At 46.0% G+C, this 15,574-nt stretch overlaps 2 non-coding genes across 2 annotated transcripts; both read right to left on the bottom strand.

The window, feature by feature from the left end:
- Positions 1-9,944: 9,944 nt before the first annotated feature.
- Positions 9,945-10,016, bottom strand: trnad-guc (transfer RNA aspartic acid (anticodon GUC)). Its single transcript has one exon. It is a non-coding gene; the product is annotated as a tRNA-Asp (tRNA).
- A 1,960-nt stretch (positions 10,017-11,976) lies between these two features.
- Positions 11,977-12,048, bottom strand: trnad-guc (transfer RNA aspartic acid (anticodon GUC)). Its single transcript has one exon. It is a non-coding gene; the product is annotated as a tRNA-Asp (tRNA).
- Positions 12,049-15,574: the final 3,526 nt, after the last annotated feature.

The raw sequence follows: 15,574 nt of genomic DNA, 5'->3' as shown, positions 1-15,574 counted from the left end.
TATCTCCAGAATTTCGCTATATTGTTTAGTCCCTGGTTTATCTGGATGCACTAAAGTACGCAAAAGATTGAAAGTCTTTGGTCCCATCACACTTAACAATGTAGGTACTACTTTGTTCCCTCCAATGTCATTTGCTTGTGTGAAGTATTCAAATCGTTCTGTGTATGAGCTCCATTGTTCGACATTCTCATCAAATGGTCCAGTGTTAACGACAATTCCAGCCATTTTCCTTCTCTCAGGATCCTAATTATCATTCACTAAGGATCCTTCCAATGCTGAACTCAACTAACATCACTATCAGTTATTTAGTGCTTCAATTCACAGGTCGTTTCACAGTCGAATAAGTGTCCTTCCCGATTTACTCACTGCTTTTACTCCCCTTTTTCAAGTCGTTAGTACATTATACGCCATCTCGTCTTCCCGACATTGCAAGCTCCTTTATCCTCGAGCCAGCCTCACTTTAATTAACTGTCCATGGCAAAAATAACAGTTTTAAACACGTAAAACATATAAGTATGTGAAGGGGTTGGATCGGGTGGATGCGGGGAAGATGTTCCCGATGATGGGTGAAACTAGAACTAGGGGGCATAGTCTTAGAATAAGGGGCTGCTCTTTCAAAACTGAGATGAGGAGGAACTACTTCACTCAGAGGGTGGTAGGTCCATGGAATATGCTGCCGTAAAAAGCTGTAGAAACTACATCATTACATAAATTTAAAACAGAAATAGACAGTTTCCTCGAAGTAAAGGGAATTAAGGGTTACGGGGAGCGGGCAGGAATTTGGACATGAGTCTAGGTTTGGATCGGTCATGGCCCTGTGGGTAGCGGAGCGGGCCCAGAGGCCGTGTAGCCTGATCCTGCTCCTATTTCGTGTGTCTAATTCTGTTAGATTCAGGAGATGGTTCTGTGATAGTGGATTGGCAGTTAGGATCAGATCAGCCATGATCTTATTGAATGGCGGAGCAGGCTCGAGGGGCCATTTGGCCTACTGCTGCTCCTATTTCTTATGTTCTTATGTTCTTAAAACCCGACAATCTTCCGCACAGCAGAGCCATGTAAGTTCAGACGTCCTCGTCGCCACTTTTGTTAAATCTCAGGAGTTTAATAACATTTCTTGTATAACAATTAAAAGAGTACGCAGGAGACAGAGTTCAGTTAACAGCCATCACTTTCAAGAGAGTCTTCTCAACTCGATGCACTCTATTTCCCATAGTGTATTGCACATCACAACTACGGTAAGCTATATGGAACAATTCGAATACAACATTCTAAATACACAACAGTCACGTCCCTGGGTGGTCTCAAACCATCAACCTTTCAGTTAACAGCCGAACGCGCTGGCTCATTGCGCCCCAGAGACAAGTGACGAAAACTTTACAATTGGAATTATTCCACAGGAACCCAAGTGATTATGTACCAGAGCGTTCGCAGCAGAGGCACCGATTTTGCAGCAAATGAGAAGCTGCGTGGTTCCAATGGAATGTCGGGGTTGTCGTGGCCGAATGGTTAAGTCGATGGATTTTAAATCCATTGGAGTTTCCCCGCGCAAGTTCGAATTATGCCGACTACAGAAATGAGGACATCGTCCCCAATGAGCCATTTTTACTGCATTTTAACCGCTGCCTTTCGGTTCCTGTGCCGAGACACATTCAAAGCTACAATCAAACAACGATTCAAGCAGAAAGTTAAACAAGCACTTCACCCCATTATTACATCACGACATCACGAGAGGCCTAGGCCACAGGAGAAATACTACATTGATTAATGCTCTTGAAACCGTGAAAGCAATTTTAAACGTCGAATATATTTATTTTGCAACCCATTGAAGAAAATGCACGTCGTCCGCGCAGCCATCTTCAAGTTGATGCTGCTTCCTACTGCGATGCTTATTTAATGAACTAAGCCAGACGAGCCACAGTTCGCAACCCCGCTGGCCAAGATCGGTATATGAGAACGTAAGAAGTAGGAGCAGGATTTGGCCATGCGTTCCTCGAGCCTGCTCCGCCATTCAATATGATCATGGCTGATCAGATGTTCGACTCAACGCCACTTTCGCACCCGCTTCCCCTAACGCTTGACTCCCTTGTAGCTCAAATATATGTCTATCTCCGCCTTGAATATAATCAATGACTCCGCTTCCACAGCTCTCTGGGCTAGAGGATTCCAAAGATTCACGACCGTTTGAGAGAAGAAATTCCTCCTCATCTCCGTCTTAAATGGGCTACCTCTTATCCTGAAACGCTGCCCCCATGTTCTAGATTCTAGCAGGAAGGGAACATCCTCCCTGCATCTACACTGTCAATCCCCCACAGAATCATATAAAGAGACAAAAAGGGAGACAGAGACAAAGATAGACATATAGAGCGAGAGCCTCAGTTTGACGTCTTACAGACTCGTCCGAGGGAAAAGGGACTTCAGCTATGTTGAGAGTGTGGAGAAGCTGGGATTGTTTTCCTCAGAAGGTTAAGAGGAAATTTAATTGAGGCTTTCAAAACTAAAGTGGCTTTGATTGAGGTAATAAGGAGAAACGCTTTCCAGTGGCAGGAGTGACGGTAACCAGAGGACACCGATTGAAGATAACCAGCAAAAGAATCAGTATGGGGAGAATTGTCTTACGCAGCAAGGGCTCAGGACTAATGAATATCTTACTGCTCAGGATAAGTTATCACGGCCCAGGCACTCTCTCATTCCAGGATTGCAACCGTTTATCAGTCTCAAATGTTGCATTTTTCACACTGGCAATGAGTTGATTGATAGCCGTGCTGTGATCAGCTAAGTTTGTTAGGGAGATGCAGTTGACAAGAAAATACATGGAATACGGATAATAACCGTGACTGTTCTGATACTGTGAGCTACAGTTAAATGTTGGCATGTAAACATTTAAAGTGTCTCGTTCCAAATGTAATTTCCGGCTGACTTTGAAATAGCAGCCATTTCACAGAATGCCTAATGATAAGCTGCTGACTGTTGAAGCAGCAGCGCTGCGGAAAGTTGAAAGGTTGATGAGGTGCAAGCATTGCTTCGCGCGGGTGTTTTGATTGGTGGCATTTCAAACAGCCCCAAAATGCACTGTTCTCTGGGCAGGAAACGAACCCGAGCAGCCGTGGGGAACGCGACGAATCCTAAGCACTAGTCCAGCAGAAAAGCTGCGAAAAACTTCCTGCCAAGAAGCAGAGCAACGCAGTTATTCCTCCTTGCTGCTTTGAAATTCAAATCACTTTCACGCCAGGCAAACTTTTCGTACAAGGTGACATCTTTTAGACGAGAACACAAAGGACATGTTCACTAAGCCACAGCATCAAGTGCGGGAAGGCGTCCATTTGGCATATATTTCCTTCTATGCTTTTCTCAGAGACAGAGGCATAAAGTCAGAGAGAAGCCGTCGGGGAATTGAATACTGAACATGATAATATCCACGACATTGTCGAGGAAATGGTTATGCAGTGCTTGAGACAAAGGAGCAAACACACACAAAATGCCCGTATGTTCTATCTTTGTGTGGGTATGTCTCAGATATCCATCTCATTGTCATGCATTCATGGAGGCTGGCAGCACGGTGGGAGGCCATTCGGCCAATCGTGCCTGTGCTGTCGCTTTGAAAGAGCAGTCGTGCTTTCTCCCGCTGTTATCTCATTTTCTCTCTCCCTCCTCAGTGCCCCACACAACAGGCAAACAGAAGGGGAACACTCTGCTAACGAGGAACTGGTGCAGGGAGTTGTTATAAATTTCTTCATTTGCAAGTACATATTTTAAAATTATTTTCGTTCATTTTGTTCTATTCAACTTTTCCCAGGGTCTTTTTAAGGAGCTGCCCAAAGGTTTAAAATTGGGGATGTTAAAAATCCTCCCCGTCGGGGAATTGAACCCCGGTCTCCCGCGTGACAGGCGGGGATACTCACCACTATAATAACGAGTAAATGAAAGGGGGCGAATCTGTCAGAGCAAAAATCGACCTGTGAACAGAGGGACAGAGGCAGAAGGGACAGAAATAAGAATAAGAACAGAAGGAATAGGAGCAGGAGTGGGCCATTCGGCCCCTCGAGCCTGCCCCGCCATTCAATAAGATCATGGCTGATCAGATCTTCTACTCAACGCCACTTTCCTGCACGCTCCCCTTAACCCTTGACTCCACTGTAGCTCAAATATATGTCTACCTCCACCTTGAATATATTCAGTGACTCCGCCTCCACAGCTCTCTGGGGTAGAGGATTCCAAAGATTCACGACATTCTGAGAGAAGAAATTCCTCCTCATCTCCGTTTTAAATGGGCGACCGGACATCCTGGAGCTTTACCCCCTAGTTGTAGATTCCCCCAGGAGGCGAAACATCCTCCCTGCATCTATCCTGTCAAGCACCCTCAGAATCCTATACAGAGAGAGACAGGGACAAAGAGGGAGACAAAGATAGACATACAGAGCGAGACACTCAGTTTGACGTCTTGCAGAGTGGTCCGAGGGATAAGGAACTTCAGTTATGTTGAGAGTTTGTGATTGTTTTCCTCAGACGGTTAAGAGGAAATTTAATAAGAGGCTTTCAAAATTACAAGGGGATTTGATTGAGGTAATAAGGAGAAACGCTTGTCAGTGGCAGGTATGACGGTAAACAGAGGAGACCAATTGAAGATAACAGAATCAGTATGCGGAGAATTGTATTACGCAGCAAGGGCTCAGGCCTACTGAATGTCTTACTGCTTAGAAATGTTATCACGGCCCAACTCTCTCTCACTAAAGTCTTGCACACGTTGCTAACTTTTAAATGTTGCATTCTTCACACTGGCGTTGAGTTGATTGATAGCCGTGCTGTGATAAGCTAAGTTTGTTGGGTGGGTGCAGCCTGCAAGAAAATACATGGAAGTTTGATAATAACCGTGACTGTTCTGACACTGTCAGCTGCAGTTAAATGTGGGCATGTACACGTTTAAATTGTCCCGTTCCAATTGTAATTTCCTGCCGACTTTGAAACAGCAGGCATTTTACAGAAGGCAAGGAAGTGCATTGTGGACCTGTTGAGGCAGCAGCAGTGTTGAAATTGCAAAGGTTGGATCAGGAGCAGGCATTGCTTCGCGCGGGTGCATTGATTGGAGGCATTTCAAACAGCCTCAGAACGCACTGTTTCTTAACCGGGATTCGAACCCGGGCCGCGGCGGTAAAAGCGCAGAATCTTAACCACTAGACCACCAGGGAAGCTGCAAGAAGCTGCCTGCCAACAAGCAGAGCAACGCAGACTTTCCTCCTTGCTGCTTTGAAATTCAGATCACTTTCACGCCAGGCAAACATTTCGTACAAGATGACATCTTTTAGACGAGAACACAAAGGACATGTTCACTAAGCCACAGCATCAAGTGCGGGAAGGCGTCCATTTGCCATATATTTCCTTCTATGCTTTTCTCAGAGACAGAGGCATAAAGTCAGAGAGAAGCTGTCGGGGAAGTGAAAACTGACATCATAATATCCACGACATTGTCCAGGAAATGGTTATGCAGTGCTTGAGACAAAGCAGCAAACACACACAAAATACCCGTATGTGCTCTCTTTGTGTGGGTTTGTCTCAGATATCCATCTCAGTGTCATGCATTCATGGAGGCTGGCAGCACGGTGGGAGGCCATTCGGCCAATCGTGCCTGTGCTGTCTCTTTGAAAGAGCAGTCGTGCTTTCTCCCGCTGTTATCTCATTTTCTCTCTCCCTCCTCAGTGTCCCACACAACAGGCAAACAGAAGGAGAACACTCTATTAACGAGGAACTGGTGCAGGGAGTTGTTATAAATTTCGTCATGTACATATTTTAAAATTATTTTCGTTCATTTTGTTCCATTCAACTTTTCCCAGGGTCTTTTTAAGGAGCTGCCCAAAGGTTTAAAATTGGGGATGTTAAAAATCCTCCCCGTCGGGGAATTGAACCCCGGTCTCCCGCGTGACAGGCGGGGATACTCACCACTATACTAACTACGAACCGAAAGGTGCCGAATCTGTCAGAGCAAAAATCGACCTGTGAACAGAGGGACAGACGCAGAAGGGACAGAAATAAGAATAAGAACAGAAGGAATAGGAGCAGGAGTGGGCCATTCGGCCCCTCGAGCCTGCCCCGCCATTCAATAAGATCATGGCTGATCAGATCTTCCACTCAACGCCACTTTCCTGCCCGCTCCCCATTACCCTTGACTCCACTGCAGCTCAAATATATGTCTATCTCCACCTTGAATATATTCAGTGACTCCGCCTCCACAGCTCTCTGGGGTAGAGGATTCCAAAGATTCACGACATTCTGAGAGAAGAAATTCCTCCTCATCTCCGTTTTAAATGGGCGACCGGACATCCTGGAGCTTTGCCCCCTAGTTGTAGATTCCCCCAGGAGGGGAAACATCCTCCCTGCATCTATCCTGTCAAGCACCCTCAGAATCCTATACAGAGAGAGACAGGGACAAAGATGGAGACAAAGATAGACATACAGAGCGAGACACTCAGTTTGACGTCTTGCAGAGTGGTCCGAGGGATAAGGAACTTCAGTTATGTTGAGAGTTTGTGATTGTTTTCCTCAGACGGTTAAGAGGAAATTTAATAAGAGGCTTTCTAAATTACAAGGGGATTTGATTGAGGTAATAAGGAGAAACGCTTGCCAGTGGCAGGCATGACGGTAACCAGAGGAGACCAATTGAAGATAACAGAATCAGTATGGGGAGAATTGTATTACGCAGCAAGGGCTCATGCCTACTGAATATCTCACTGCTTAGAAATGTTATCACGGCCCAACTCTCTCTCACTAAAGTCTTGCACACGTTGCTAACTTTCAAATGTGGCATTCTTCACACTGGCGTTGAGTTGATTGACAACCGTGCTGTGATAAGCTAAGTTTGTTAGGGGGGTGCAGCCTGCAAGAAAATACATGGAAGTTTGATAATAACCGTGACTGTTCTGACACTGTCAGCTGCAGTTAAATGTGGGCATGTACACGTTTAAATTGTCTCCTTCCAAATGTAATTTCCTGCTGACTTTGAAACAGCAGGCATTTTACAGAAGGCAAGGAAGTGCATTGTGTACCTGTTGAGGCAGCAGCAGTGTTGAAATTGCAAAGGTTGCATCAGGAGCAGGCATTGCTTCGCGCGGGTGCATTGATTGGAGGCATTTCAAACAGCCTCAAAACGCACTGTTATTCTAACCGGGAATCGAACCCGGTACGCGGCGGTGAAAGCGCCGAATTTTAACCACTAGACCACCAGGGCAGCTGCAGAAAGTTGCAAGAAGCTGCCTGCCAGCAAGCAGAGCAACGCAGACTTTCCTCCTTGCTGCTTTGAAATTCAGATCACTTTCACGCCAGGCAAACTTTTCGTACAAGATGACATCTTTTAGACGAGAACACAAAGGACATGTTCACTAAGCCACAGCATCAAGTGCGGGAAGGCGTCCATTTGCCATATATTTCCTTCTATGCTTTTCTCAGAGACAGAGGCATAAAGTCAGAGAGAAGCCGTCGGGGAAGTGAAAACTGACATCATAATATCCACGACATTGTCGAGGAAATGGTTATGCAGTGCTTGAGACAAAGCAGCAAACACACACAAAATACCCGTATGTGCTCTCTTTGTGTGGGTATGTCTCAGATATCCATCTCAGTGTCATGCATTCATGGTGCTGGCAGCACGGTGGGAGGCCATTCGGCCAATCGTGCCTGTGCTGTCTCTTTGAAAGAGCAGTCGTGCTTTCTCCCGCTGTTATCTCATTTTCTCTCTCCCTCCTCAGTGCCCCACACAACAGGCAAACAGAAGGAGAACACTCTACTAACGAGGAACTGGTGCAGGGAGTTGTTATAAATTTCGTCATGTACATATTTTAAAATTATTTTTGTTCATTTTGTTCTATTCAACTTTTCCCAGGGTCTTTTTAAGGAGCTGCCCAAAGGTTTAAAATTGGGGATGTTAAAAATTCTCCCCGACGGGGAATTGAACCCCGGTCTCCCGCGTGACAGGCGGGGATACTCACCACTATACTAACGAGGAACTGAAAGGTGCCGAACCTGTCAGAGCAAAAATCGACCTGTGAACAGAGGGACAGAGGCTGAAGGGACAGAAATAAGAATAAGAACAGAAGGAATAGGAGCAGGTGTGGGCCATTCGGCCCCTCGAGCCTGCCCCACCATTCAATAAGATCATGGCTGATCAGATCTTCTACTCAACGCCACTTTCCTGCCCGCTCCCCATAACCCTTGACTCCACTGTAGCTCAAATATATGTCTGTCTCCACCTTGAATATATTCAATGACTCCGCCTCCACAGCTCTCTGGGGTAGAGGATATCAAAGATTGACGACATTCTGAGAGAAGAAATTCCTCCTCATCTCCGTTTTAAATGGGCGACCGGATATCCTGAAGCTTTGCCCCCTAGTTGTAGATTCCCCCAGGAGGGGAAACATCCTCCCTGCATCTATCCTGTCAAGCACCCTCAGAATCCTATACAGAGAGGGACAAAGAGGGAGACAAAGATAGACAAACAGAGCGAGACACTCAGTTTGACGTCTTGCAGAGTGGCCCGAGGGATAAGGAACTTCAGCTATGTTGAGAGTTTGTGATTGTTTTCTTCAGACGGTTAAGAGGAAATTTAATAAGAGGCTTTCAAAATTACAAGGGGATTTGTTTGAGGTAATAAGGAGAAAAGCTTGCCAGTGGCAGGTATGACGGTAACCAGAGGAGACCAATTGAAGATAACAGAATCAGTATGGGGAGAATTGTATTACGCAGCAAGGGCTCAGGCCTACTGAATATCTTACTGCTTAGAAATGTTATCACGGCCCAACTCTCTCTCACTAAAGTCTTGCACACGTTGCTAACTTTCAAATGTTGCATTCTTCACACTGGCGTTGAGTTGATTGATAGCCGTGCTGTGATAAGCTAAGTTTGTTCGGGGGGTGCAGCCTACAAGAAAATACATGGAAGCTTGATAATAACCGTGACTGTTCTGACACTGTCAGCTGCAGTTAAATGTGGGCATGTGCACGTTTAAATTGTCTCGTTCCAAATGTAATTTCCTGCTGACTTTGAAACAGCCGGCATTTTACAGAAGGCAAGGAAGTGCATTGTGTACCTGTTGAGGCAGCAGCAGTGTTGAAATTGCAAAGGTTGATCAGGAGCAGGCATTGCTCCGCGCGGGTGCATTGATTGGAGGCATTTCAAACAGCCTCAAAACGCACTGTTTCCTGACCGGGAATCAAACCCGCGCCGTGGTGGTGAAAGCGCTGATTCTTAACCACGACACCACCAGGAAAGCTGCAAGAAGCGGCCTGCCAGCAAGCAGAGCAACGCAGACTTTCGTCCTTGCTGCTTTGAAATTCAGATCACTTTCACGCCAGGCAAACTTTTCGTACAAGATGACATCTTTTAGACGAGAACACAAAGGACATGTTCACTAAACCACAGCATCAAGTGCGGGAAGGCGTCCATTTGCCATATATTTCCTTCTTTGCTTTTCTCAGAGACAGAGGCATAAAGTCAGAGAGAAGCCGTCGGGGAAGTGAAAACTGAACATCATAATATCCACGACATTGTCGAGGAAATGGTTATGCAGTGCTTGAGACAAAGCAGCAAACACACACAAAATACCCGTATGTGCTCTCTTTGTGTGGGTATGTCTCAGATATCCATCTCAGTGTCATGCATTCATGGAGGCTGGCAGCACGGTGGGAGGCCATTCGGCCAATCGTGCCTGTGCTGTCTCTTTGAAAGAGCAGTCGTGCTTTCTCCCGCTGATATCTCATTTTCTCTCTCCCTCCTCAGTGCCCCACACAACAGGCAAACAGAAGGAGAACACTCTACTAACGAGGAACTGGTGCAGGGAGTTGTTATAAATGTCGTCATGTACATATTTTAAAATTATTTTCGTTCATTTTGTTCTATTCAACTTTTCCCAGGGACTTTTTAAGGAGCTGCCCAAAGGTTTAAAATTGGGGATGTTAAAAATCCTCCCCGTCGGGGAATTGAACCCCGGTCTCCCGCGTGACAGGCGGGGATACTCACCACTATACTAACGAGGAACTGAAAGGTACCGAATCTGTCAGAGCAAAAATCGACCTGTGAACAGAGGGACAGAGTCTGAAGGGACAGAAATAAGAATAAGAACAGAAGGAATAGGAGCAGGTGTGGGCCATTCGGCCCCTCGAGCCTGCCCCGCCATTCAATAAGATCATGGCTGATCAGATCTTCTACTCAACGCCACTTTCCTGACCGCTCCCCATAACCCTTGACTCCACTGTAGCTCAAATATATGTCTGTCTCCACCTTGAATATATTCAATGACTCCGCCTCCACAGCTCTCTGGGGTAGAGGATATCAAAGATTCACGACATTCTGAGAGAAGAAATTCCTCCTCATCTCCGTTTTAAATGGGCGACCGGATATCCTGAAGCATTTCCCCCTAGTTGTAGATTCCCCCAGGAGGGGAAAAATCCTCCCTGCATCTATCCTGTCAAGCACCCTCAGAATCCTATACAGAGAGAGACAGGGACAAAGAGGGAGACAAAGATAGACATACAGAGCGAGACACTCAGTTTGACGTCTTGCAGAGTGGTCCGAGGGATAAGGAACTTCAGCTATGCTGAGAGTTTGTGATTGATTTCTTCAGGCGGTTAAGAGGAAATTTAATAAGAGGCTTTCAAAATTACAAGGGGATTTGTTTGAGGTAATAAGGAGAAACGCTTGCCAGTGGCAGGTATGACGGTAACCAGAGGAGACCAATTGAAGATAACAGAATCAGTATGGGGAGAATTGTATTCCGCAGCAAGGGCTCAGGCCTACTGAATATCTTACTGCTTAGAAATGTTATCACGGCCCAACTCTCTCTCATTAAAGTCTTGCACACGTTGCTAACTTTCAAATGTTGCATTCTTCACACTGGCGTTGAGTTGATTGATAGCCATGCTGTGATAAGCTAAGTTTGTTAGGGGGGTGCAGCCTACAAGAAAATGCATGGAAGCTTGATAATAACCGTGACTATTCTGACACTGTCAGCTGCAGTTAAATGTGGGCATGTGCACGTTTAAATTGTCTCGTTCCAAATGTAATTTCCTGCTGGCTTTGAAACAGCCGGCATTTTACAGAAGGCAAGGAAGTGCATTGTGTACCTGTTGAGGCAGCAGCAGTGTTGAAATTGCAAAGGTTGATCAGGAGCAGGCATTGCTTCGCGCGGGTGCATTGATTGGAGGCATTTCAAACAGCCTCAAAACGCACTGTTCCCTGACCGGGAATCGAACTCGGGTCGTGGTGCTGAAAGCGCTGATTCTTAACCACTAGGCCACCAGGAAAGCTGCAAGAAGCTGCCTGCCAGCAAGCAGAGCAACGCAGACTTTCCTCCTTGCTGCTTTGAAATTCACATCACTTTCACGCCAGGCAAACTTTTCGTACAAGATGACATCTTTTAGACGAGAACACAAAGGACATGTTCACTAAACCACAGCATCAAGTGCGGGAAGGCGTCCATTTGCCATATATTTCCTTCTATGCTTTTCTCAGAGACAGAGGCATAAAGTCAGAGAGAAGCCGTCGGGGAAGTGAAAACTGAACATCATAATATCCACGACATTGTCGAGGAAATGGTTATGCAGTGCTTGAGACAAAGCAGCAAACACACACAAAATACACGTATGTGCTCTCTTTGTGTGGGTATGTCTCAGATATCCATCTCAGTGTCATGCATTCATGGAGGCTGGCAGCACGGTGGGAGGCCATTCGGCCAATCGTGCCTGTGCTGTCTCTTTGAAAGAGCAGTCGTGCTTTCTCCCGCTGTTATCTCATTTTCTCTCTCCCTCCTCAGTGCCCCACACAACAGGCAAACAGAAGGAGAACACTCTACTAACGAGGAACTGGTGCAGGGAGTTGTTATAAATTTCGTCATGTACATATTTTAAAATTATTTTCGTTCATTTTGTTCTATTCAACTTTTCCCAGGGTCTTTTTAAGAAGCTGCCCAAAGGTTTAAAATTGGGGATGTTAAAAATTCTCCCCGTCGGGGAATTGAACCCCGGTCTCCCGCGTGACAGGCGGGGATACTCACCACTATACTAACGAGGAACTGAAAGGTGCCGAATCTGTCAGAGCAAAAATCGACCTGTGAACAGAGGGACAGAGGCAGAAGGGACAGAAATAAGAATAAGAACAGGAGGAATAGGAGCAGGAGTGGGACATTCGGCCCCTCGAGCCTGCCCCGCCATTCAATAAGATCATGGCTGATCAGATCTTCTACTCAACGCCACTTTCCTGCCCGCTCCCCATAACCCTTGACTCCACTGCAGCTCAAATATATGTCTATCTCCACCTTGAATATATTCAATGACTCCGCCTCCACAGCTCTCTGGGGTAGAGGATTCCAAAGATTCACGACATTCTGAGAGAAGAAATTCCTCCTCATCTCCGTTTTAAATGGGCGACCGGATATCCTGAAGCTTCGCCCCCTAGTTGTAGATTCCCCCAGGAGGGGAAGCATCCTCCCTGCATCTATCCTGTCAAGCACCCTCAGAATCCTATACAGAGAGAGACAGGGACAAAGAGGGAGACAAAGATAGACATACAGAGCGAGACACTCAGTTTGACGTCTTGCAGAGTGGTCCGAGGGATAAGGAACTTCAGCTATGTTGAGAGTTTGTGATTGTTTTCTTCAGATGGTTAAGAGGAAATTTAATAAGAGGCTTTCAAAATTACAAGGGGATTTGATTGAGGTAATAAGGAGAAACGCTTGCCAGTGGCAGGTATGACGGTAACCAGAGGAGACCAATTGAAGATAACAGAATCAGTATGGGGAGAATTGTATTACGCAGCAAGGGCTCAGGCCTACTGAATATCTTGCTGCTTAGAAATGTTATCACGGCCCAACTCTCTCTCACAAAAGTCTTGCACACGTTGCTAACTTTCAAATGTTGCATTCTTCACACTGGCGTTGAGTTGATTGATAGCCGTGCTGTGATAAGCTAAGTTTGTTAGGGGGGTGCAGCCTACAAGAAAATACATGGAAGCTTGATAATAACCGTAACTGTTCTGACACTGTCAGCTGCAGTTAAATGTGGGCATGTACACGTTTAAATTGTCTCGTTCCAAATGTAATTTCCTGCTGACTTTGAAACAGACGGCATTTTACAGAAGGCAAGGAAGTGCATTGTGTTCCTGTTGAGGCAGCAGCAGTGTTGAAATTGCAAAGGTTGATCAGGAGCAGGCATTGCTTCGCGCGGCTGCATTGATTGGAGGCATTTCAAACAGCCTCAAAACGCACTGTTCCCTGACCGGGAATCGAACCCGGGTTGTGGTGGTGAAAGCGCTGATTCTTAACCACTAGACCACCAGGAAAGCTGCAAGAAGCTGCCTGCCAGCAAGCAGAGCAACGCAGACTTTCCTCCTTGCTGCTTTGAAATTCAGATCACTTTCACGCCAGGCAAACTTTTCGTACAAGATGACATCTTTTAGACGAGAACACAAAGGACATGTTCACTAAACCATAGCATTAAGTGCGGGAAGGCGTCCATTTGCCATATATTTCCTTCTATGCTTTTCTCAGAGACAGAGGCATAAAGTCAGAGAGAAGCCGTCGGGGAAGTGAAAACTGAACATAATAATATCCACGACATTGTCGAGGAAATGGTTATGCAGTGCTTGAGACAAAGCAGCAAACACACACAAAATACCCGTATGTGCTCTCTTTGTGTGGGTATGTCTCAGATATCCATCTCAGTGTCATGCATTCATGGAGGCTGGCAGCACGGTGGGAGGCCATTCGGCCAATCGTGCCTCTGCTATCTCTTTGAAAGAGCAGTCGTGCTTTCTCCCGCTGTTATCTCATTTTCTCTCTCCCTCCTCAGTGCCCCACACAACAGGCAAACAGAAGGAGAACACTCTACTAAAGAGGAACTGGTGCAGGGAGTTATTATAAATTTCGTCATGTACATATTTTAAAATTATTTTCGTTCATTTTGTTCCATTCAACTTTTCCCAGGGTCTTTTTAAGGAGCTGCCCAAAGGTTTAAAATTGGGGATGTTAAAAATCCTCCCCGTCGGGGAATTGAACCCCGGTCTCCCGCGTGACAGGCGGGGATACTCACCACTATACTAACAACGAACCGAAAGGTGCCGAATCTGTCAGAGCAAAAATCGACCTGTGAACAGAGGGACAGACGCAGAAGGGACAGAAATAAGAATAAGAACAGAAGGAATAGGAGCAGGAGTGGGCCATTCGGCCCCTCGAGCCTGCCCCGCCATTCAATAAGATCATGGCTGATCAGATCTTCTACTCAACGCCACTTTCCTGCCCGCTCCCCATAACCCTTGACTCCACTGTAGCTCAAATATATGTCTATCTACACCTTGAATATATTCAATGACTCCGCCTCCACAGCTCTCTGGGGTAGAGGATTCCAAAGATTCACGACATTCTGAGAGAAGAAATTCCTCCTCATCTCCGTTTTAAATGGGCGACCGGATATCCTGGAGCTTTGCCCCCTAGTTGTAGATTCCCCCAGGAGGGGAAACATCCTCCCTGCATCTATCCTGTCAAGCACCCTCAGAATCCTATACAGAGAGAGACAGGGACAAAGAGGGAGACAAAAATAGACATACAGAGCGAGACACTCAGTTTGACGTCTTGCAGAGTGGTCCGAGGGATAAGGAACTTCAGCTATGTTGAGAGTTTGCGATTGTTTTCTTCAGACGGTTAAGAGGAAATTTAATAAGAGGCTTTCAAAATTACAAGGGGATTTGTTTGAGGTAATAAGGAGAAACGCTTGCCAGTGGCAGGTATGACGGTAACCAGAGGAGAACAATTGAAGATAACAGAATCAGTATGGGGAGAATTGTATTACGCAGCAAGGGCTCAGGCCTACTGAATATCTTACTGCTTAGAAATGTTATCACGGCCCAACTCTCTCTCACTAAAGTCTTGCACACGTTGCTAACTTTCAAATGTTGAATTCTTCACACTGGCGTTGAGTTGATTGATAGCCGTGCTGTGATAAGCTAAGTTTGTTAGGGGGGTGCAGCCTACAAGAAAATACATGGAAGCTTGATAATAACCGTGACTGTTCTGACACTGTCAGCTGCAGTTAAATGTGGGCATGTACACGTTTAAATTGTCTCGTTCCAAATGTAATTTCCTGCTGACTTTGAAACAGCCGGCATTTTACAGAAGGCAAGGAAGTGCATTGTGTACCTGTTGAGGCAGCAGCAGTGTTGAAATTGCAAAGGTTGATCAGGAGCAGGCATTGCTTCGCGCGGGTGCATTGATGGGAGGCATTTCAAACAGCCTCAAAACGCACTGTTCTCTGACCGGGAATCGAACCCGGGCCGTGGTGGTGAAAGCGCTGATTCTTAACCACTAGACCACCAGGAAAGCTGCAAGAAGCTGGCTGCCTGCCAGCAAGCAGAGCAACGCAGACTTTCCTCCTTGCTGCTTTGAAATTCAGATCACTTTCACGCCAGGCAAACTTTTCGTACAAGATGACATCTTTTAGACGAGAACACAAAGGACATGTTCACTAAACCACAGCATCAAGTGCGGGAAGGCGTCCATTTGCCATATATTTCCTTCTATGCTTTTCTCAGAGACGGAGGCATAAAG

This window comes from Somniosus microcephalus, unplaced genomic scaffold, assembly GCF_052327205.1.
Source record: "Somniosus microcephalus isolate GS21.2 unplaced genomic scaffold, FLI_Smic_1.0 unresolved_chr5, whole genome shotgun sequence".
In the NCBI taxonomy this organism is placed as follows: Eukaryota; Metazoa; Chordata; class Chondrichthyes; order Squaliformes; family Somniosidae; genus Somniosus; species Somniosus microcephalus.
Note: the sequence above shows the minus strand (reverse complement) of the source record. Positions and strands in the feature narration are given on the sequence as shown.